The sequence below is a fragment of the Erpetoichthys calabaricus genome, chromosome 11 (assembly GCF_900747795.2).
Source record: "Erpetoichthys calabaricus chromosome 11, fErpCal1.3, whole genome shotgun sequence".
NCBI classification, from domain to species: domain Eukaryota; kingdom Metazoa; phylum Chordata; class Cladistia; order Polypteriformes; family Polypteridae; genus Erpetoichthys; species Erpetoichthys calabaricus.
This window is the reverse complement of record NC_041404.2, coordinates 111678280-111703557: the sequence shown is the minus strand read 5'-3', so window position 1 is coordinate 111703557 and position 25278 is coordinate 111678280.

The window sequence follows — 25278 nt, the reverse complement described above, 5'->3', positions numbered from 1 at the left end:
TATGTATGTATATATGTATGTCTATATATATATATATATATATACAGTAATCCCTCCTCCATCGCGGGAGTTGCGTTCCAGAGCCACCCGCGAAATAGGAAAATCCGCGAAGTAGAAACCATATGTTTATATGGTTATTTTTAGAATGTCATGCTTGGGTCACAGATTTGCGCAGAAACACAGGAGGTTGTAGAGAGACAGGAACGTTATTCAAACACTGCAAACAAACATTTGTCTCTTTTTCAAAAGTTTAAACTGTGCTCCATGACAAGACAGAGATGACAGTTCTGTCTCACAATTAAAAGAATGCAAACATATCTTCCTTTTCAAAGGAGTGCAAAGCAAGCAGTCAAAAAAAAAATCAATAGGGCTTTTTGGCTTTTAAGTATGCGAAGCACCGCCGGTACAAAGCTGTTGAAGGCGGCAGCTCACACCCCCTCCGTCAGGAGCAGAGAGAGATAGAGAGAGACAGATAAAAAAAATCAATACGTGCCCTTTGAGCTTTTAAGTATGCGAAGCTCCGTGCAGCATGTCCTTCAGGAAGCAGCTGCACACAGCCCCCCTGCTCACACCCCCCTACGTCAGCGCAAGAGAGAGAGAGAGAGAGAGAGAGAGAGAGAGAGAGAGAAGAGAGAGAGAAAGTAAGCTGGGTAGCTTCTCAGCCATCTGCCAATAGCGTCCCTTGTATGAAATCAACTGGGCAAACCAACTGAGGAAGCATGTACCAGAAATTAAAAGACCCATTGTCCGCAGAAACCCGCGAAGCAGCGAAAAATCCGCGATATATATTTAAATATGCTTACATATAAAATCCGCGATGGAGTGAAGCCGCGAAAGGCGAAGCGCGATATAGCGAGGGATCACTGTATATATATATATATATGTAGATATGTATATATATGTGTATATATATGTAGATATGTATATATGTGTGTGGATATGTAAATATATATATGTATATATATGTGTCTGTGTGTGTGTATATATATATATATGTATGTATGTATGTATGTGTGTATATGTATATGCATGTGTATGTATGTATGTGTATATGTATATATGTATATGTGTATGTGTGTGTATGTGTGTATATGTATGTGTATATATATATATTGATATATGTATATATATATGTGTATGTGTATCTGTATATATATATATATATATATATGTGTGTGTATATATGTGTATATGTAGATATGTATATATATGTATATGTATATATATATATATGTTTATGTGTGTCTGTGTATGTATATATATATATATATATATATATATATGACAGCAAAACTCATAACAATGACAACACAATTACATTGACAATCATGTTATGTTATTTTTAAAATGTTTCCTTTTCTTTTTCATAACCTCTTTAACACTCTACTTCTCCGCTGCAAAGCGCGGGTATTTTGCTAGTACAGTATATTATGTAAATATGAAAATTGCCCACACCAGTAATATTTTATTTTACAGTGTCAAGAGGTAGCACATCAAAAGTTTAGTGTGCTGTTTCTGCACTTAATAATAGTTACATTTATATAGTGCTGTTCTCGCTACTCAAAGTACTTAGACAAAGAGGAACCACTTCAACCACCACCAATGTGCAGCACCCACCTGAATAATGTGATGGCAGCCATTATTGCACCAGTACGCTTACCACACATTACTTATTAGGCGACGAAGCAGTGAGAGAGAGATATCCAATTAGAGACAGGGGATGATCAGGGGGCTAGAATGACTAGGCCTATCAGGACAATTTAGACTGGACATTTGGATACATCCTGCTCTTTATGAAGGAAGTACAGGGATATTTAATGACCACAGAGAGTCAGAACCTTGGTTTTACATCTCATCCTAAGGACAACACCATTGGGCATTGGGATCCACATTCAGACCACAGGGTAAGCGCCCCCTACTGGTCTCACCAACACATCTTCTAGCAGTAACCCAAGCTTTTCTTAGATGGTCTCCTATCCAAGTACTTGCCGGGCCGAACATTCTTAGCTTCAGGTGGGTGACATGTTCTGAAGCATATGTGGTATGGCTACTGTTATTTCACTTCATTGTAAATATGAAGGAGCATATATAAATACATTCAAAAATTCAAATAAAATATAATAACAAATACTTATTACAACTTTGAAAGTACAGTACCTATTTTATTTATACCCTTTTTTTTGATGCTAATAGTGTAATAAAACTAAGTATTGTTAAATGTAAACTATTTGTTGATAGCGCTAACTGTGAAAGATGCTATAGAGCATAACTAGTGAAATAGTGGTGGTGATGTGGTCAGATGGGTTCCTGCTGCTGCTTCACACCTCCAGTCATACAGATTAAGGTTCTGTCCTGGTCACTGTCCTTGTGGCATATTTAACTTGTCCATGTTGCTTTACTCTCAAGACCTTTGTGTTCTCTTCATGTTAGGCTAATGGTGCTATATACAAGAGAGTAGGTAAGTGCCCCATGAAACAATAACCATATCAAGTATATTCTGGCCTTCCTTGCAATACCACCAAAGTAAGATCGATCTCCCCTCAATCTGCAATGTAAATATTATCAAACATGCTTAATTCAATTCAGGGTCAGTGGGGGGCAGCAGTTAATGGAAGGAAGTAAACAAGGTGCCAACTATTTGCAGGACCTACTCACACACGCACACACACACCAACACAGAAGCAAATTTGGGACTGCTAAATATTCTGTCTTTGGGAATATGGGAGGAAAGCTGGCGTATCTAGAGGAAATTCCATAAAGACAGAGAGAATATGCAAACACCACACAGGTGTGGGGCTGAACAACAGGTTGCTGGGTCTCTGTGTCAGCAGTGCTACTCACCATAACACCATTACTCCCTGAAAAGTAAAAGGAAGATTTAAAAAAATGAAGGAATGTATAGAATGATTACTAAGTTGTTAACAGTTGTGTTAATTATTCCATTACAGTACTCAGTTTGAAAGACCCTATATAGACTGATGGAAAATATAGTTCATAAAAGAACCTAATCAAACAATTTCTTAATTGTATGCTGGCACTGCTAACACCTTAAATTAGTGTAATTAAAATTTCTATTGTTGGTGTTAAAGCCTTAAGTATGGAAAAGGTAAGTCATCTACAGTTTATTATATACAGACTTTCATAGAAAAAACTAAACATTAATAATAAATTTAACATGTAATGCAGCCCTAAGTGATGATCGTTGGAGTGTTTGCTATGTGTGGACATGATCTGGTTAATACCTGGGTAGGATGGTAAAAGGGTGTGGATGTAGTTGTGTACAAGGTATAATAGTATGGAAAAACTGCAGGCAACAGAGAATGTGCTAGGAACCCAATGCAATGAAACAAATGAGACCACCAGGGTGGGCATATAAAATGTCAGTGAAAGAAAGAAAAATATGAGAATTAATAAGAACCTGATAAAGAAGACAACCAGAAGAAATGAATGTGTAGAAGGGCAGGGAGACGAGGCAAATAAGCTTTTCTTATTTTAAATGTGTGCCTAGCAACCCATTCTGTAGGAGCAGTCTGAGGAGCCTGAATAAATGAAAGCCAGTAGGTCGACTCACCCTCTCAGAAACAAGTGTCTATCTCTTTTCTCCTCAGTTGCTATGATATAAGCTTGCTGAAAACAGAAAAAAGAGAGTTTCATAGCAACAAGTAACTAGGAATTTAAAAGAAAAGTCTTACGTGTTGCTGTAATTTAATAGCAAATCTAGTAAGGTTGGCCAGATGTCTCATGTAAATTGGGACTCTTCTTTCCTGAGTGGATTTTCTAACTTTTCTCTGAATCATAGGTTGTGTTGATCATAACAAACTAAGGGGAGCACACTGAAAGGATGACCACCTAAACACTGAACCATTTTAATCTGAAATTAAAGCCACAGGAAGCACTCATAGAGCGTCTGTTGAGAGTCGCCATTTAAGCTAAAATGAAAGACTTTGGGATGTGGTAGGAAAACTAAGTTAATTGGAAAAAAGTCCACATGAATAGGGAGAGAACATACAAGCTGCAAAGAATTATTCTGCATGAATAAGGAAAAAACAAACAAACTCCAAAGAATTAATAATAACAATTTTGAGGTTGTAGTATTGACCACTCTGAAAAATAGGCCAATCAAAATGGATTGTGCTTCTTGATCTATTTCATTTGTATGTCAGATGCAGTGAAAAGAAACTTGGACTAGAAGAATGAGAAACTAGCATGAGAACTGGTGGAATAACTATGAATATTTCTAGATGCGCTACTGAAATAAATGCAAGAGCTACAAGTGAGATAAACTTGAAAGAAACACAAGTAAGATAAAACAGATGATCCACATGAAGAAGAACAAAAGTATGTCAACTGACTTCACTGACTAAGCAATGACAAACAATTAAATAAATAGAAATTCTTAAAAATGTCATCAGTCTAGGATCAACTCTTCTCATAGATGGAGATAGCAGTCAACAGAATTTTGCCTAAAGAAAAAGGGCTAGGATAATGAAATGAATTTGAGAGTATTAAAAGTGATGGTCACTGTCTAAATAGTTGCAAAAACTGAAGCACTGAGGAGCAAGATATGTGACCTTTGAAATGTGACCCAGAAGGCAGCTTTTCTCACAGCTGGGTGTTGAAGGACTTTCCTGTAATGTTTCAAAGCATTATTTTAAAAGTAACTTAATGACTTTTACACAGATGCTTTTTCTTTTATATGCTAAAACAGCCTGCTGTGTTATAAGCAAAATATATCTCGTTTGTATTTGCTTTTGTATTAAGATAAGAATTGGCTGAATATTTTGATAATAAGTTTAAATGACAAGTGCCAATGACACTGCTACATTGTAAATCCAGAGTTTTAGGCATGTTGCTTGACTGGGCATGTTTTGCTGATAACAGATAAAATATGGTTTAAATCACATTTATAAGCAGAACTACTGTACTGCTACAAAGCACCACTGTTTATGGTTTAATAAGCTGTTTCTAAGTTATACAAGCATTCCATATTATAGCCTCCCACGTCTGATATCAGAACTGTAAGCACCAAATGTCACTGCTTTGGAAAACAGGATCTTAGTTTTATGAATTCCAGTTAAAGACAAAGATCAGACAAATTGGCTGATCAGAACTACAGGACAATCAAGGATGTATGGTGAGAATTGCCACACTCTATTTACTTTTGTTTATGAAACTAGCTATATTAACAATGTTTAAAGATTATAATTTATTAGGCCTGCTTTCCTGCCTGCACATCTGCTTCATTCTGTTGCTGAAGGCCGGGAATTGAGTTCCTTTCTTAGCTTAGTCAATCGGAGTGAAAGACAATATTCCTGACAGCAATCTAAAATGATAGTCATACCTGGGTGACTTCTGAACGAGCTATTGAGCAGATTGTAGTGGACTGTTGTGCTGGGTGCAAGTGTATTGCAACTTTGAACTGTATATGTCCAAAGACTGTCAATTGTAAGGCAGATAAAAGTATTAACAGTTATTAAACATTATACTATGGGTCTAAATTAAAATGAATCTACGCAGGTAATAGAAGGTATATATTTTGAGAAGAGGTGCCCCAAAACGTCTTTCCATGACAAAATAATGCCAGACAGAAAAAATAGTCAGTTTAAAATCAGCTGAAGCCTTAGTGAAAACTGGACTGACTTATGCAAAACTAGGAGAAACATCTCAGAAGCATGTTGAAGGTACAGTATATTCTTTAGAAAAAGAACTGGTGTTTACAATCAAAGAAGGGCACATGAAAACAGAATGGCAGTAAGATAATAATATTTCATTGCAATACTTATTAGATATGGTAAGTGAAAGAAGAAGACAGTGAGTTATTATTTACCTTATTGCCAAAAATCCGGAATGACAAAATGGATAACAAAATAATTTACATATAAATTTAGAGTGTTGGGAACATACGCAACATGCATAAAGTAAACAGCCCAGAATCCAATAAGCTCTTGCTGTCTTCAGTACCATCACAGTGTGGCGCCCCTTTGACACTGGATCTGGGGGAGCAGCCATGGAATGCACACTACATTCCCTGGAACACTTGGTGGCAGCCCCCCTGGGTTGCATCAGGGCTACAATTGTGTTACACCGGAGCTCATCCCTGTTGGCCTCCATGGCCACCACCAGGGGGAGCTGCACGGCTTCCTGAGCCCATGTGGGCTGTAACGCAGCCACACCCGGAAATGCAGCCTAATTAGGCCAATTACCACCTGGAGCACTTCCGGGTGGGCTATAAAAAGAGTATGCAGCCACTACTCAGCGCACCAGAGTCAGGAGGAGGAGGATGAAGCTGCCTGGGAGGAGTGGAGAAAGAAGAGTGTGGTTTTTGGGTGTTTTCTTTTGTGTGTGTTTTTTTGGACTGTGTAGGGCCTGTGGGACACGGGGAAGACGTGCCCCACAGCTGAAGAACACAAAGAATAAATCTTTTGTTTATTTTTACCTGTGCCTCCTTTGTCAGTCTGGGTCAGGTCGATGCCTATATAGCGCCTTTGCCACAAAAGATACAGAGTCCTCTTCCACAAGGTGCATCCATTGTTAAACTGCTATCAGCATTTTTATCTAATAATGAACAAGATTCACTTTAAACACAATTCATTTTAATGTATTCCTATACGGCTGTCTTTACTGTAGACCCAGTCCTAGTGCTTATGCTGATCTAGTATTAAAGACAGTAATAGAGACCCTTATAACCTTGCAACATTCATATATATATATATATATATATATATATTGACACAAAACTGAGACATACAGAGAAAACAGCCCTCTTAGCCTCCCCCTTCCGAAGCAGCCCAATTCTGTGAGCCCCTTCCGAACACTCCCTGGCCAACCTAGGTTGCCTAGCGGAGCCTGCCGGGAGCAAAGCCTGTACTCCGAAACACGGGACACCCTCCCCGCCTGGAAACTCGGCCCCGGTACGCTCCCACCTGGACATGTTGCAGGTCCTGTCCCCTTGTCTTCCAGGACTTCTTCATCCTGCCGACTACACCAATGTCACAAAACTGAGACATACACAGAAAAAGGTTTGGGGCAGCCACCCGTATATTCTGGTATCCTGGCTGCAAAGTTGTTTTCTTATTCAATGACAGCACTGATGTGCACACAACTGAGTCCAAAACAAGACTGACAAACAGGGGAAAGGGGAAGGCTTTTAAAGGGGAAGATAGGAAGTGAGGTTATAAGGATCGGGCCCATATTCGTTAGCCATTGGTTCGAGCCCGGACGTGACATCACAGGGGCCGGAGCCAGTAATGTCTCCTTCCATTGGTTCAGTCCCGGAAGTGACGTCAAGAGAGGCAGATGGGATCTCCCGGGAATGGTCTACAGGGAAGAGAGAAAAAGAGTCAGTGCACTCTGCCACCTCCCGGCCTGTTTCAGAACTGCCGTCACTCAAGCCCTTTAGCTGCCTCCCATGCACACGTGTGGTCCAGACCCGTCAGGTCAGGCAATCCTAACCGAGAGTTCGTGAACCCGAGAGAGAGCATCAGCGTTGGCATGGAGAGTGCCCCGGTGATGAACGAGCGAAAACTTATACGGCTGTAGGTCAAGAAACCACCGGGTGACCTGCAGATTCGACTCCTTGTGCAGGGCTATCCACTGTAAAGGTGCATGGTCCGTGACAAGGGTGAATTCCCGGCCCAACAGCACCTGTCTTCTCAGTCTATACCACAATGTTCGGGGCCCTCTTCTTTGTTAAATCAGTCAAGGGTGCCGCTCTCTCCGAGAACCGGGGTACAAACCGGCGGTAGCACCCTGCTAACCCGAGAAAGGCTTGGACCTGCCGCTTGGTTCACGGACGGGGCCATTTCAAAATGGCATCTACTTTGGAGCACTGTGGCCTTACGGTACCCCGACCCACCAGGTATCCTAAATATTTGGCCTCACTTAATCAAATGAAGCATTTCTTGGGATTAATCTGGAGCCCAGCCTCACCAAGTGTCCGCAATACCGCTCGGACATGCTGTAGGTGTTCCTTCCATGTGCTGGAATAGATGACCATGTCATCCAGGTAGGTAGCACTGTATGAGTTATGAGGTCGGAGCACTTTGTCCACCAGACGCTGGAAGGTTGCTGGAGCCCCATGTAACCCAAATGGAAGGACACGATACTGCCAGTGTCTGCTAGGGGCGCTAAATGCGTTTTTTTTCCTTCGCGGAGTCCATTAAAGGAACCTGCCAGTACCCTTTTGTCGTGTCAAGTGTGGTCAGATATCGAGCCTGTCCAAGTCTCTCAAGGAGGTCGTCCACTCGTGGCATTGGATAGGCATCAAATTGGGAGACTTGATTAAGCCGACGGAAGTCATTGGAAAACCTCCAACTCCCATCAGGCTTACTGACCAACACAATGGGACTGGACCAGGGACTATAACTTTCCTCAATCACACCTAGTTCCAGCATGCGCTTGATCTCAAGCTCCACTTCAGCCCTTTTTGCTTCGGGAAGACGATACAGGTGTTCTCGGACAATAACCCCGGGCTCTGTCACAATGTTGTGCTCAACCAGAGAGGTCCTTCCTGGGTTCTCACTGACTACCTCCCGAATGGCCCGGATAACTGTTTCCAGCTCCTGCCGTTGTCTGGGACTTAAGTCCACACCGAAGAGTGAGCGGGGCTGGCTGGAGGAGGAATTGGGATCCCTGTCCTTCCACGGTTTCAGCAGGTTCACATGATAAACCCGCTCCTTCGGCCGATGATTTGGTTGACTCACCAAATAGTCGACCAGTCCCTTCCTCTCCTTAACTTCGTACGGGCCTTGCCAATGGGCAAGCAACTTCGAGTGAGAGGTAGGCACTAGGACCATGACCCAATCTCCCGGGCGGAACTCCCGGAGAGAAGTGCCGCGGTTGTAATAACGGACCTGTGCTGCTTGGGCCTCTTCCATGTGACTTTTAAGGAGGGACCGAATCTTTCCAAACCTGTCGCGTAATTGCGCGATATACTCTAATATGTTTGTAGAGGGAAGAGCCTCTTCTTCCCATCCTTCTTTTAGAATATCTAAAATTTCCCGGGGTTGTCGCCCATACAGTAATTCAAAAGGGGAGAACCCCGTGGAGGGTTGTGGGACTTCCCGATAGGCAAAAAGGACGAGGGGAAGGGGCTGATCCCAGTTCCTTCCATCCTCACTGACCACCTTACGCAGCATTTGTTTGAGAGTCTGATTGAACCTCTCCACTAAACTGTCGGTTTGAGGATGATACACCGCGGTCTTTAAATGCTTTATTTTCAGTAATCTGGCAGTCTCCTTGAACGTCTCCGAGGTGAAAGGTGTCCCCTGGTCCATCAAGACTTCCTTGGGGATACCCACGCACGAAAAGACCCCAAGTAGTTCCCGTGCGATTGCTTTAGAAGTGGCTGAGCGCAACGGAACAGCTTTGGGGTATTTTGTAGCATAATCCACGAGGACTAAAATGTACTTGTGTCCTCGGGCTGAGGGCTCTAGAGGTCCGACTATATCGAACCCAATTTGATGGAAGGGAATATCAATCAGGGGAATAGGAACAAGAGGAGCACGGTCCTTTCTTGGAATTTGTCGCAGTTGACACTCCGGGCAGGAAGCGCAAAAGCGACGAACCTCCTCATTGATTCCCGGCCAGTAGAAACGGAGCTTGATCCGCTCCAGGGTTTTTTCGGTGCCCAAGTGGCCACCTAGGAGGTGGGTGTGTGCTAACTCACAGACCTGCCGCCGGAAGGTCCGCGGGATTAGCAGCAGCTTTCTCTCCTGCCCGTCATGCATTGCTACATGATAGAGAAGGTCGTTATCTAACACAAAGTGAGGACCCTGTGGCATTGACTGGTCAGTGCGCTGGCCGTTGACTAGGACAACTGCATTTTTTGCAAACTTCAGGGAATCATCACTCCATTGCTCCCTTTTAAAGGAAGCCGTGGTCTCTCTAAACTGGAAGCGTAAGAGGGAGAGAGGGTCTGGACCGACCTTAAGGGGCGTGGTTTCCTCCCGCTCCGCTGCGGCACTGGTGGATGACGTGTCTGCACGCAAAGACCCGGGAGTTGCCACGTCACTCAGGACGGCCACTTCGTCTCTCTCTGCCGGCTGATTACACGGCGTGGAGGCAGCTTGAGACGGCTCATCCCCGTCTATAACTAGGCCCAAGTTATCCCCAGGAGTGGTATGTGTCTCACTGCTTTTGATATTAGACCAGTCCCGCCTTAGTATCACCGGGTGTGGAGGATCAGGAAGGATCGCCACGGTTACTTTCTGAACTGACCCTCCGTAGCTGATGACACAAGCGGCGGTCCTGTACCAGCGGGTTTCCCCGTGGACACAGGTTACACCAGTCTTAACTTTCAACCACTGTTGCGGTAGCACAAAACGGCGGGCAACAATGGAAATGCTGCCGGAATCGATAAAGCAGAAGTTTTATACCCGTTAACAATCACCACGGCTGTGTGTGGGACCGTCAACGTGTTTGTCAGAGCACACCAACCCCTCCTCCCCCTCCAGTTGCATACCACCTCATTTCCAAGCGGTTTGTGCGCCTGCGGTCTCGAGGACGTTGGCACAAGCTCTGGGCTGCATGGGGGGGGGGAGGGGGGGGCGGCGGGGGGGTTAGGTGGTTGCTAGGTTTTGGGACGCACTCCGGTTGAGTTTGGCCAAGGGACGGTTCAGCTCCCCCAGATTGTGAGGCCATCCTTTGTTTTTCTACAAGCTCTATGAGCTCTGCCATGTTTTTAAAGTGTCTACCCCAGACCGGCTGGGTGAAGCCACGGGGTAGTGTATTCAGCAGCAGATAGCAAGCTACCTGCTCTATTATATGACAGGGCTTGTTTTCCTGTGGCCGTAGCCACTGCCCTATCTTTGCCCATAGGGACCAGGCTTGTTGAGGGGTCGGCCGCTCTGGGTCGAACCTCCAGTTTCTCAGGTTACTCACCTGCCAGTCTGGGGCACCCCTAGGTGGGAATCGGGGCTCTGGCTTCACAGGGAGGCGGGCACTCTCCTCCGAGAGAGCATAAACAGCCCTCTTAGCCTCCCCCTTCCGAAGCAGCCCAATTCTGTGAGCCCCTTCCGAACACTCCCTGGCCAACCTAGGTTGCCTAGCGGAGCCTGCCGGGAGCAAAGCCTGTACTCCGAAACACGGGACACCCTCCCCGCCTGGAAACTCGGCCCCGGTACGCTCCCACCTGGACATGTTGCAGGTCCTGTCCCCTTGTCTTCCAGGACTTCTTCATCCTGCCGACTACACCAATGTCACAAAACTGAGACATAGACAGAAAAAGGTTTGGGGCAGCCACCCGTATATTCTGGTATCCTGGATGCAAAGTCGTTTTCTTATTCAATGACAGCACTGATGTGCACACAACTGAGTCCAAAACAAGACTGACAAACAGGGGAAAGGGGAAGGCTTTTAAAAGGGTAGATAGGAAGTGAGGTCATAAGGATCAGGCCCATATTCGTTAGCCATCGGTTCGAGCCTGGACGTGACATCACAGGGGCCGGAGCCAGTAAGGTCTCCTTCCATTGGTTTGGTCCTGGAAGTGACGTCAAGAGAGGCAGATGGGATCTCCCGGGAATGGTCTACAGGGAAGAGAGAAAAAGAGTCAGTGCACTCTGCCACCTCCCGGCCTGTTTCAGAACTGCCGTCACTCAAGCCCTTTAGCTGCCTCCCATGCGCACGTGTGTGACAATATATATATATATATATATATATATATATATATATATATATATATATATATATAAATACACATCCATCCATCCATTATCAAACACATTAAATTCAGTCATATTCCTTTATGTTTGCCCCGTCAATATCAGGTAAAAGGCAGGGTCCAACTTTGAGCATGTTCATACATGAGAGATCAATTTGAAGTCTTCTTAATAACCTACTCTGCACATTTTTGGTATCTGAAAAGAAATAAATTAGTGAAAACCTATGCCAATGCAAGAAGAAAGAACCATTGTCACCACCAGACTTTTGTGCATTACTAACTGTGTTTTTTGATTGTTCTCTGCTCTGTGGTGTACAGATATTGTTGAAAAACACTACATAAAGCCAAAAATGAAGATCTTGAAAGTGCATTGAAAGAGTGGATTGGTCAGCGTCACGGTGAACACACGGCACTTAATAGTATGTGTACTAGTCATAAAACAAGCAAAAATCTATCACGATGAACTGAAAGGGAACTGTGAATATTCAACAGGCTGGTTGCAGTAAATTAAGAAAAGACAAGGCATTAAATTTTGTGGTGATAAAGCATCTGCTGATCATGAAGCAGCAGAGAAAATAATTGATGAGCTTGCCAAGGTCATCGCTGATGAAAATCTGACGCCAGAACATGTCTATAATGCTCATGAAACATCATTGTTTTGGCGTTATTGCACTAGAAAGACATTCACTGCAGCTGATGAGAGAGCCCCTACAGGATTTAAGGATTCCAAGAGCAGAATAACTGTGCTGGGATGTGCTAATGCAGAAAGCATGTATAAGTATAAAGTTGCTTTCATAAGAAAAAGCTTGCATTCTCATTGTTTTGTTTTATTTTTCATGTACAAAATTATTAAAATATTGTATAAAATTACCCTCGGGTAATATATGTGTATAAGGTGTTTATGAAACATAAATAAACTTTGTGTTTAGACTTGGGTCCCATCCCCAGGATATCTCATTATGTACACCTATCAGCCACAACATTAAAACCACTGACAGGTGAAGTGAGCAGCATTAATTATCTCATTACAATGGCACCAGTCAAGGGGAGGGATATATTAGGCAACAAGTGAATAGTCTGTTCTTGAATGTGATGTGTTGGAAGCAGAAAAATGAGACAAGAGTAAGGATCTGAATGACTTTGACAAGGGCCAAATTGTAATGGCTGGCTCTAATGACTGGGTCAGAGCATCTCCAAATCAGCAGTTTTTGTGGGGTTTCCCAGTATGCAGTGGTTAGTACCTACCAAACGCAGTCCAAGGAAAGAAAACCGGTGAATGAGTGACAGGGTCATGGGTGTCCAAGGCTCATTGATGTGAGAGAGGAATTAAGGCTAGCCTGTCTGGTTTTCAACTGTGGCTGAAAAATGTAATACTAGTGATGAGAGAAAGATGCCACAACACACAGCGCATTGTACTTTGCTGCATATGGGGCTACATAGCTGCAGGCTGGACAGTGTGCCCATGCTGACCCCTGTCTACCACCGAAAGTGCCGACAATGGGTATGTGAGTATCAGAACTGGACCATGGAGTGGAAAAAGGTGGCCTGGTCTGATGAATCAGGTTTTCTTTTAGATCATGTGGATGGGTGCATGTGCATTGTTTACCTGGAGAAAAGATAACAACAGGATGCACTAAGGGAAGGAGGCAAGCCGACGGAGGCAGTGTAATGCTCTGGGCAATGTTCTTCTAAGAATACTTTTGGTTCCTTAGATGAAGAATCTGTGGGATGTGCAGGAAAAACAAGTCCTGTCTATAGAGGCTTGAACAGTTTTGGCAGTACAAGGGTGGCCTTCACAATGTTAAGCAGGTGGTTTTAATGTTGTGGCTGATCAGTGTATATATGCAAATATATCAAAATCTAAAAATATCTGTTATCTAAAATACTTCTGGTCCTAGGCATTTCAGATTAGAAATGCTCAACCTGTAAAAATGTGCTGACTTTAATTTATAATTTTTCCCCACCTTTTCTTTAGTCTACAACTTGTATTACTTGGCAAAATTATTCCATAATGATATGAGAAAAATAAGTGAAAATTTACAGCAATAGATGTTTATTAAATCAAAATGGATGGATGACAGAATATATAGCATTACGAAATTAGGCTGTCCTGTAAAGCGCAAGGTATGCTAAACCATTTTTGTGATAGTGTGTGATTATTCAAAGTAAATGTTATGCTATGTTATACACATGCAGGTGAGCAAAAGAACTGCAGGCAGGAGAAGTAATGGAAGATGGGGCAGGGATGAGTGATGCCCTCCAAATAAGACAAAAACTTGTACTGGCATGATTACCTATAATAATAATAATAATACATTTTATTTATATAGCGCCTTTCCCATGCTCAAGGCACTTACAGAATATAATAAAGAACGGCAGAATATACAGTATATAGCATTGTACAAACCAGATAAATAAATAAAGAAGATTAAGACAGTAAATTCTGAAAAAAAAAACAGACAACATAATTGATGGTCTAGCACACACATACAGGTTACTTTAGCATCTTGACAGAGAAGTAAACTGAGAGAAAGGTAATAAAGTCAAGTAGAGCTAAAAGCCTTCCTGAACAGATGAGTTTTGAGTTGTTTTTTAAAAGAATTCATGGAGTCAGCTGACCTGATTAATTTTGGTAGGTCATTCCAGAGTCTGGGCGCTATACAGCTGAAGGCCCTGTCACCCATAGAGTGTAGATTAGTGAGGGGCACAACAAGATTACCAGAATCAGAGGACCTTAGTGGGCGGGCAGGCACATAGTGATGGAGAAGGTCACTGATGTAGTTTGGTGCGAGGTTATTTAAAGCTTTGTAGGTTATTAGTAGGATTTTATATTCGATTCTGTAGGACACAGGGAGCCAGTGAAGACGGAGCAGGATGGGTGTGATGTGCTCGCTGCTGCTGGTTCGAGTAAGGACTCTTGCAGCTGAGTTTTGAATAAGCTGGAGCTGTGATATAAGATTAGAAGGGGCACCTGCCAGTAAGGAATTACAATAATCGATGCCTATCATGGCAACATGGGAACTTTAACACTGTCAAGAGGACACCATCACAGGAGAGAGAGAGAGAGAGAGAGAGAGAGAGAGAGAGAGAGAGAGAATGGGGTCTGGAAGAGAATGCAATTATCAGAGGACAGGTGACTGCCATTTAAACAAAACATATGCCCATCAGCATTTAAACAGAATGAGGCAGAGGAAGAAAAGCCAGAAGTGGCATCAGCTCTTGATTCCTAAAGGGCACATGGGCTCAGACAAGGAAATGTGTGTCAGTGATGCTCTTCCAAGAAAACAAGCAGAGAAAAGACTGCCTTAGAGACCTTGAATTGTAAGTACTAGGGACAACTTCATGGTTTAGGGATGATGGGAGCTGCCAGAGTAGTTTCAGCCTGGTATTATTGGTGCAGTAATAGATTCACTCTGAACCCAGAAGTGAACCTGGGACAAGGCCATAAATGACTCCAGTGAACAATTTAAAGCAATAAAATATGCGGTCAGGAGTGCTTATCTAGAATGAGAAAATTATACTAGACAATGTAGGAAGGATGTAAAGTAAAGGGAGTGCTATGGGGTGGTACTTTAAGGAGGGCACATGGGTGAGACACTCCACCAGACAGAATGGATAGTTATTGAAGTAGTCCCAGAGAGGTAGCCATGTTTTGTTTAGATTTCTTTTTATTTGAGGAGTTTGTTTTTTCTCTCTCTCATCCTTCTTTATTATTTCTGGGGTTTTTTTTGTTTTTTTTCCATACTTTGGCAACGTTTGCTTTATTTTCAGGTTCTGGGACATTAGGAAAGAACTCAATATAGATTGCATCTAATAGAATAAAAGTTGCAAACATAATTGACTACTTCTAAAATACTGAATAATGCACAACAATACAAAATACCTACAAGGGAAAGTAAAAATGTAATCCTGACACTCGACAGCTTGTTGGTGACATCACCAAATCTCACTACACCGCCTGAGGCTGATGTCCTTGAAAGCATTGTTTGTGCGCAGCTAAGCTTATGGAGTGTTGTTTTAGATGCCTCGATGTAAGCACTGATGGCCATAACTTAGTAAATGCAGCTCTACATCTGAAACAAAAATATATACTCTATATATGAAATGAAGGCTGAGTCTGTCTTGTTTTAGCACTTGCAGAATAAAAGGCTTTAGCCACATATATTCCAGTAAAATAGCTGGAATTTTTTTTCTTGAGGGATGTTAAAGTCATTTTGGCATACTTGCCGTTGTATGCACTCATAACATTGCAGTTTGTATCTTGAGTTGTCATGTTCATTCATTCATTTCTTTATTTTTAGAACCATTTTATTCTAAAGCAGGGCTATAAAGGGAGTTTTCATTTTGATTTTTGATTTGATTTGATACACTTTATTAATCCCCATTTTTTAATCATCTACTAAAGTTTTCAGAGTGTATATACTGTATGTGTGAATGTGTGTGTTTGTGTGTGCCATGCATAGCATTTCTGTGCTGCCCAATGCTGTTTCTCTCCTTGTGCCTGGTGTTGCATCGGTAGGTGTCAGACTCCTGCGACCCTGAATTAGATTAAGCAGATTTGCAAATGAACTTATGTATTTTGTATTGCCATTTACTAGTAAATATATTAAATAAAATCAATAGTAATCGATTATACCACATCAGAGTAAATACAGTATACTATGACCACATAGTACAACAATTTGTTCTGAATTGCTCTTTGTCATTTTCATTTACTCTGCTTTATAGCCCTCTAAAAAGAAAGACATTTCTGGATGATCCACTCATATATCCATTCTAACACAAAGTCCTGCTGTGACAAGCTGCAGGTGGCAGCCAATTCAATTTTCTGTTCAGCGCAAAGGTGCTTTACTAGCATGACAAATGCAGTGTTGAACAAGCTAAAAAACTACTCAGATACATGGAAGGCATATGATGATACAAGCTCAGATGTAATGTATATACGCATGGGCATTTCTAAGGTGTTGATATTGCACTATGGAAAAAAAAAGAAAAATCTGAGAAAACATTCTGAGCCTTGTCAGCTTAAAAACATTTGATTTTCTTCAATGTATGGTCAATTACATACATTTTTAGAAATGCATTGATAATTTCTCTTTATGTAAAATGAAACCAGAATCACATACTCTAGATCTTATTAAATAATTTGGTGCAGTTACCTGCTGTTAGCAAACTGAAACTAAACTGCATTAAGTGCATTCAGGGTGGCATCTCCTCCCAACTCACAATATATGGACACAGCTAGCCAGCAGGGGTACTTTCTGTCTGCAGTATGCATGTCCTATTTATGTTGCCATGTATTACTATGTTCTCACAATTCATGATTCAAAAACTATCAAGTCCAGCATAGATGTATGTCCACATCTGCCCTGCTATGGATGAAGATCTTTCAGGGTTAGTTTCTGACTTGCACTTTTTGCTTGGGGTACAGACACCTTTCTGATACCCTGCTGTGCACTATAAGAGTTTACATAATTCATGAATTGATATTCTTATTTGTAAAAACAAGCAGACAATTAAGAATGCATCTGTAGCTAACTGGGGCAGCAAATTAAGACTTGCCTTTGTTCTTTGTCACCAGATGTTTTGTGAGACCATTTATGATTCATCCACAGCTGGATAAGCATTGAACTGGTGGAATTATAATTTGCAAGTTTTGATTAGATCTTCACACAAAGAGCTCTACATATCATAATAATGTGATGGCACAATATGGGACCTGAGTTCATTTCCTGGTCTAGTCATTAAGTGTACACCAGTTTCATTAGAGATCTCAATTTTCCTTGAAAAAAATATGCATCTTGGTTTGGTTTTGTATTTTTCAAGTTGAAGTTATGTATATTAATTTGCCACATAAAACAGCATTCTAAAGTGAAGCTTTTTTATTAATTTAAAAAAATACCTAGCCCCTTCTTACATTTTAAAATGGACATGATGGAGCTGGGTCCAAACATGAAAACAAAAGCCTTAAAACTTACAAAATATGCCCACTTTGAAGTAACAAAGCTTTTAATTTGCATGTTTGTGTCAGCAAAAGTAAACTGAAAGTAGTACATTTTGTAACTGACTCTTGGTTCTATTTTTCTTGAGGTAAGGCTACATTTCCTGTTCTCTCGTTTGCTCAGAGCAACTGTTGTGGGTGGACTTTTGGCATTTAAACTGGGCACACTCCTAATGCACCATATTTCCTTAGCTGCATATTATTATTAGTTCTATTTCTTCAATGGTTATATTCTTCCATGGTTCTCAACCAAATGATGCTCTGCACAAAACATGTGTTGAGTGTCTGATTCAGTAGCACATCTGTCAGTGTGCCCTGAAATCACCTAATTTGATTTGGCCTACTCTGTATTGTTTTTTTTTATATATCCTAAGGAGCAAGATTCATGAAAGTGTCAGTGTTGTGTGTGTTTGTGAAACGCGTATATAAATGCATATGAGTTTTTTTACTTTATACACATAACAATATCCTGAAATGAACTGATTATACTGTATTGCATTTATCACAAAAGACAGGTTTTTAAAAGTACCAAGGTCACGAGCATGCCAATACTAAGTACACACTTTCTATAGAGTGTATTTTGCACTCACAATAAATTGAGAAAATGAAAAAGGCAGATTATGTGATAGAACCAAATAACAATGAAACAGATTGAAGTGGCACAAACCTACTATCATGGCCATTGGGCTGTAAGTACGAATAAGCTCAACATGGTCAACTGTAATTTGGCGTAAATACTAATATTGATTATTTCACATAACTTTTACATACATTTGGGGAGCCAAATTTAAAAATAAAAAGCAATTTTCTCTATCATGTATCATTTTTTCGCAAAACACATTTTTTGCTGTTAATTATCGTTTTTTATCTTCAGTTTTTGCACTTGAGTTAAATATATTATTTTAATATAATACAATATTTTATTTTAATGATAATTTGTTTAAATTTATCATTTCTAATATTTAAATCTATGTTTAAAGCAACACAGTGCTATTATTTAATAATAATGTCAAAATATAGCTGGAGTTGAACATGGTGATGAGTTATAGTAGCAGGTTGCAGGATGTGTGGACCTGTCCTTCTCCTACCAATAAGGCACTTTACTTAACCAGTACACTTGTAAGTGGTCAGCCTTTGCAGGTTGTGTGAACAGTCCTGATGTTTTTTGCTATGTTTGTGGAAAGTTTGTAGCAAAAAAATTATAATGACAGAATATAGAAGATTTCATGAAAAAAATCTTATTATGCTTACTTTGGATTAAACTTTGGTGACCAGAACAAACAGTGAGCCCCATCTACTTGCTTTGGTATTCTAATGATATAGAGGGAACCCAACAATCATAGTGACGACTGTTATTTATGTTCCTGCAAAATCCATGAATATAACAAAAAAAATTAGAAAGATTATCCTAATCATCTGTTAGCAGTAAGGCCTGTACCACATTGACCTGATGTACTAATTACTACTCAATCTAACAGTCTTGATTCTGTAGAAGATCATTCAGAGGGAGAAAATACTTCAGGTGACGATGAAGAATTTGTCTCAACATGTTCAAGCAATGAGCAACAGTCATTCATTTAGGATGAATCTATTGATTTAGTAAGAGATCCAGACATTCCCAATAATGCTGAAGAACTGTTGGGGTCCCAATTAAAACATAAAAACGTATTTCATCCAGACAAATCTTTCTCTTCATACTTGGTACAATCAGGATATATAAAATTCCCATATTTTTCTCTGTGAGTGGGAGAACATAGCCAAGAATTTATATTGGCTTCAGAAGGAATGTCCAACTAGAAAAAGGCTACAGGTTGGTGCCAAAACATCATCAGACCTAGCTTAGTGGATCCAGATAAAGTGTTGCGACCTCCACTTCATAGTAGGCTTGATTTAATGTAGCAGTTTGTAAAAGCCCTATCAAAAATGCTGCATGTTTTATGCATTTGTGCTGAACATTTCCAAGTTTGTCTGACTTTGCCATGGACTGCTCTTCTATTCTGAGTTATTCCTGCATTGCATCCACTTTTGTGATGATAACCTATAAGTCTCAGTGACACTGACTCAGTAATGCGAGAAGAGAAGAAACAATTCCAAAGTGTTTTGCAAACAGCATTAACAGGGTGGTCAATGAGAAAGTTGTGACAAAAAGGTTTCTGGACTCTTTTATGAAGCAGATACCTTATTATTCACTTCATGTCAGAAATGCATGCACTACTATCTGCAATAATTTAGAATTGTTCTCCCATTATCTCATCAGCAGGCAGCTGAAGCTTTCATTTGTCTGTCACTTGGAGACTACCACAAATTCAGACAACAAATTTTAATATTTATTTACTCAAGATGAAATAAGTAACTATTTGTTCATCCCTCTAAAGTCAGAGATGAGCACTGTCAGTTTAAATCCACATTAAGAAAAACAGACTAAAAAAATAAATTTATCAAACAGCTTACAATGTATATTACCTTACTATAAAGGCATATTTAGGGGCAAGGAGGGTTTTTAATACAGAGTTACACTTATGGTATGTTTTCATCATTACAAATATGACAGAGGGTTACACAAGGACTCAATGTGGAGCCCATCCTTGTTATATCCTTCAGAGGATTTTTAATCACAGATCCTTTTATGGCCTACAACAACGTTGGTGTTTCACTACTTGATTTGAAAGAGAGGAAAAAAGATCTAAAAGAGTTGAAAGGTTTGTGAGAATCCTTTATCAAATTTCCTAGAATCTGGGCTACACTTTAAGTCACTGGAGCTTCACTGCCTTAGATGTGCAAATTAAAGAATAGGTATACAAGCTCGCAAAACAGAATACCAACTGGATAGGATAAAATATTTACACAATATCAGACAGAAAAGTATAAATACCTTCAATCTACAAGTGAAAAAAAAAATGCATGAATAGTATAAAAAATATTCTGTGGAGAAGATTTATGACCTTATGTTCCACTCTCCTTCACACACCCCTCTTCTTTTATGCCTTTCCATATATTTGACACAATATAAAATTTTTAAAATTGGGTATCTAGTGCTTAATTAAAATATATTTCTCTATATATAAAATCCAACATCTGTCTGCCTGTAGGTCTGTCCACTTTTCACAAGAGAACTACTTAATTGATTTACTGTATGTCAGGTTTTCTTCTATAATTTGCTTGAACATTCCAGTTGATTTTGCGACTTCTCTCAAAATCGCTTAGTTCACTTGCAGGAGCAATTTATTCGCCCTAATCCAAGACAGAGGCTGTGGGCCGAGCGGAGGGGGAAGCATGACTTCAGGAGTGGGGAGCTGGGTAGGGCCCCCCTCACTCACACGTCAGCCTCCGTTCGAGTCAATCTACCTGTCACCACGTTTTGGGGCATACCTTGCCTCTGCTTAGCCAGCTATACATGCTTCTTTATTGATTTTTAAAGTTTGTCCTGTTTCACTACTACAACAAAAAAAACTATTTCTCACACAATTCTTTCCACCAACCAGCATTCTCCTTTTGTGCCTACATTTTCCATGTTGTCCACACTAGTTTTTATCTGTCACCTTTGAATGTTGCCACCCATTATGTTTGTTATGGGAGACCCAGGATTTCGTCTCTGAAATCTTTTCTTTTCATTTATCTTTTCTTTTTAAGATTTTTTAAGATTAATTTGGAAAAGTATGCTATTGAATAGGTGACATGGTGGCACAGTGATAGCACTGCTGCCTAGAAGTAAGGAGACCATGAGTTGTGCCTCTTATGTTCTCTTTGTGTCTGCGTGGGTTTCCTTTGGGTGGTCCGGTTTCCTCCACAGCCAAAAGAGAGGCAGGTTAGGTGAGTTGGCAATGCTAAACTGGCCTTAGTGTGTGTGTGTGTGTGTGTGTGTATACATATATATATATAAATATATATATGTCTTTTTGCTTTGCAATGGACTGGTACCCTGTCCAGGGTTTGTTCCTGCCTTGCACCCTATGCTTCCTGGGATAGGCTCCAGCCAATCCTGTGACCCTGGTCTAAATTAAGCAGGTTAGAAAATGACATGGTATTCCAAAAAAACTTCTTTTGGTCTTTATAAGATTTGCAAAGCATCAATAAAGTGAGTATTTATCTCTGTGCAATGTGCCATACTAAATTACAGTAACTTAAGTTTGGTGGTTTAAGTAGGTGATAATATGTCTCTCAGTGTTGCATACTTCAGTGTAAGACTTGTGAATCCTTAATTAATGCTTAATAAGACCAAATGAAGTTCACATATTTCCAAGTAATGCTACCACAGTTTCACAAGTTTTTAATATGTCACACTGCTCTGAGATAAATAACAACTTTATTGATTCTCTAAGTGTTATTAAGAAGCCTTTGTTTTTTGGTCATATTACATAACAGTATGTGACTTAGAGATGCATTATAGTTGGTACCTAATCTAAATTTCTACCATTACCTCTTTGTTATTGTTGTCATATTAATTTTTATTGGTAGTATTGCATTATGTTGATTGCATATTCATTAATTCTTTATGCTGTGTCTCTTTTGTCTTTGCATATGGATTAAGATTTCTTGATTAAAGATTCTGATTAAGAAATGCCTTTTAGGTAGACTGTTTTGATAAAATTTTTCCCTTGTTCTTGTATGCAGATTTTTTGATAAATAAATATTTGTTCTGTTGTGTGCTCATGCATGCACACACACATACATACACTGCAAGCCTTCTCAGTTTGCAGATCTATCGTCTTAGTTTGCATGGGTTAGTTTACATACCTAAATTTGGAATTAATAGGAAATTTAAAAAAAAAATCCACAGTGGGTTAATAAAGAGTTAAAAAATAGAAGCTGAAAAGGAAAAAACAACTTTATAAGGCATATAAGGCTAGGGCAACCATTAAGAACAATATCACGGAGGCTAAAAGACAGTTGGAGAGGAATATAGCTGTTAAACAGTGCGTGTGTCAAACTGGTGAGTGTCTGTGGCACCAAATCCTAATCCTCGATAAGAAGGATGAGGCAGACCAGAATTAAGGTAGAAAGATCTCAACTAACTGTTGAACGTTGCAAAGGAACGAATAGTTGCAATGGCTTTGTTGAACTAAATGTTTATTTGCAGACAAATATTTATGTGTGGTTTCTGAAACAGAACAAATACAATAACATAAAATAACTCGCAAAGTAAAGGCTCAGAGAACGCTAAAACAGGTAATGCCCAAAAGGGTCAGTAGATGGCAGCAGAAATTAACAGAGCGCTATGACGTATTGTCGTTGACAAAAGGCACTAAATAATACTTTAGTGCTGTACAGACTCAAACAAATCATTATTTAAGCAACTATTACCAAGTCTGTTTTCTTCAAGAACTTATATATTACTAAAGAAGCAACATTTCTGAATGTACTTATACAGTTTTGAATGTTAAACTGAACACACTTTAACATAAAGGATTGTCTGAACTTATTGGTAAAACAACATTACGAGCTTTATCATTACTTTTAGAAAATTATTTCTAATAAAATAAACAACAAAGCGTAACTTACATCAAACAGACGCACACAAAGTCAACAAACAATTGAATAAATGTGGTACATGCAGTACAGCGTCTTCCGCGTATCAGATACATGCTCACGCATAACCTGTGAGCGTGATGACGCAACAAACAGCATGCTCAGACTTTTGTACAGCCGCCCCCAAATTTGAGTAATAAATCTGAAACAATTCAATGGGTCCATGTCATTCGTCTGGCATTTTCCGTCAGCTCTATAAGCTTACTCACTGGGCAAGTATAAATATGATTCTTCACTTTGACTTCAGCAACGCGAACTTTTCCATCATCACTAGGGATAACTTTAGTGACCTTTTCAACAGGCCAATAAGCCCTAGGCAACTGTGGATCAATGATTAGAACAATCTGTCCCACATTCAAGGAGGATGAGGAGTTCTTCCATTTATGTCGTTGTTGTAAATCAGTCTGGTAGCGCCTGGTAAAGTTAGACCAAAAATGGTCAGCCAAAACCTGGCTGTGTTTCCAGCGACGACGTCCCAGTAAATCACTAGCTCCATAGACTGCTTGGGGTAAGGAAGCGTCTTGCCGCCCCATTAGCAAGAGATTTGGGGTAACTGGATCTGGATCAGCTATATCAGAAGAGACGTATCCAAGAGGTTTGGTATTGAGAATGCCCTCCAATTCCACCAGCACTGTGTGGAGAACTTCCTCTGACACAGTGTGATCCTTGAGGACTATATGTAGGGAGTTCTTCACAGATCTAATCTGTCGTTCCCATACTCCTCCAAAATGTGGAGCATGAGGTGGATTGAAATGAAACTCTATACTTTGTCTTGCAAGTTGTTCTTGAAGTGCAGGCTCCATAGTGGCAAAAGCTTTTTTTAGTTCTCGTCTCCCACCTCGGACGTTAGTTCCTCTATCAGCTACAATCTCATAAGGCTTACCATGACGAGCGATGAATCTTCTGAGAGCTAGAAGGAATGAATCTGTATCCATACTAGGAATGAGGTCTAAATGAACACATCGTGTAGTGAGACACTTAAAAATGATGCCCCAGTGCTTTTCTAACCTTCTTCCTATTTTAATTGTAAATGGACCAAAACAGTCCATTCCAGTAGACCAAAAAGGCGGTTTTTGTATGCGTAGACGTGCATTTGGAAGATCGGCCATCTTGGGAATGACAGGCTGACCACGCCACCTGTGACATTCAACACACTGTCACTGGTGACCTCTGATAGCCTGTCTTCCCCGAAGTATCCAGTAAGTTCTCCGAATTTCAGCAAATACTCACTCTGGCCCAGGGTGAAGTAAACGTTCATCATAATCACGAATCAGAATTTTAGATATAGTATGATCAGGTGACAACACAATAGGATGTATTTCATCCTCCCCTAATTCTGATACAGCCTTGCCTAGGCGACCTCCAACACGGATTAAATTCAATGTCTTATCATATTGAGGAGATAGATTGTATAAACGGCTAGTTTTTTGCAATGCATCACCTTCACTTAACAATTTTACTTCTTCTGGAAAACTGTCCCGTTGGGCTCACTGTAAAACATGAACTTCAATTTTAATTCGTTCACTTGCAGATAGGGACACTACAGCCGCCCCATTTATGGCTAAATGAGTGGCTTGAATCAGATCTTCCCATTTTGTAAACAGAGAAAGATCAGGTAATGTTGTATCAGCTGCGGAGGTCACACCACAGAACAAGGATTTCTTCATTTCCTCTGATTCGGCATTAATGGGCTTAGGGTTTTCTGGCCAATGATCTGATGACAGGAGAGTAAAGGAAGGACCCTGATTCCACTTGCTCATTTGAGTTAATGACAACAAGGTCTTCCCTCTAGTAATATCATCAGCAGGATTCTCTGCGGATTCAACATATCGCCATTCTGCAGAACTGGTGAGTCCTGAATCTCTGCAATACGTGTTCCTACAAACACTTTGTAGTGGCAGGACTCGGAGTTAAGCCAGTTCAATACCGTGGTGGAGTCAGTCCACAGAAATGTATTTCTAATAGAAACTGAGAGTTCTGTATGCAGCAGCTTTGCAAGCTGTGCACCCGTTAATGCAACACAGAGCTCCAAATGTGGCACTGACAGCTGTTTCTTAGGTGCTACCTGTGATCTTGTCATTAAAAGGACACC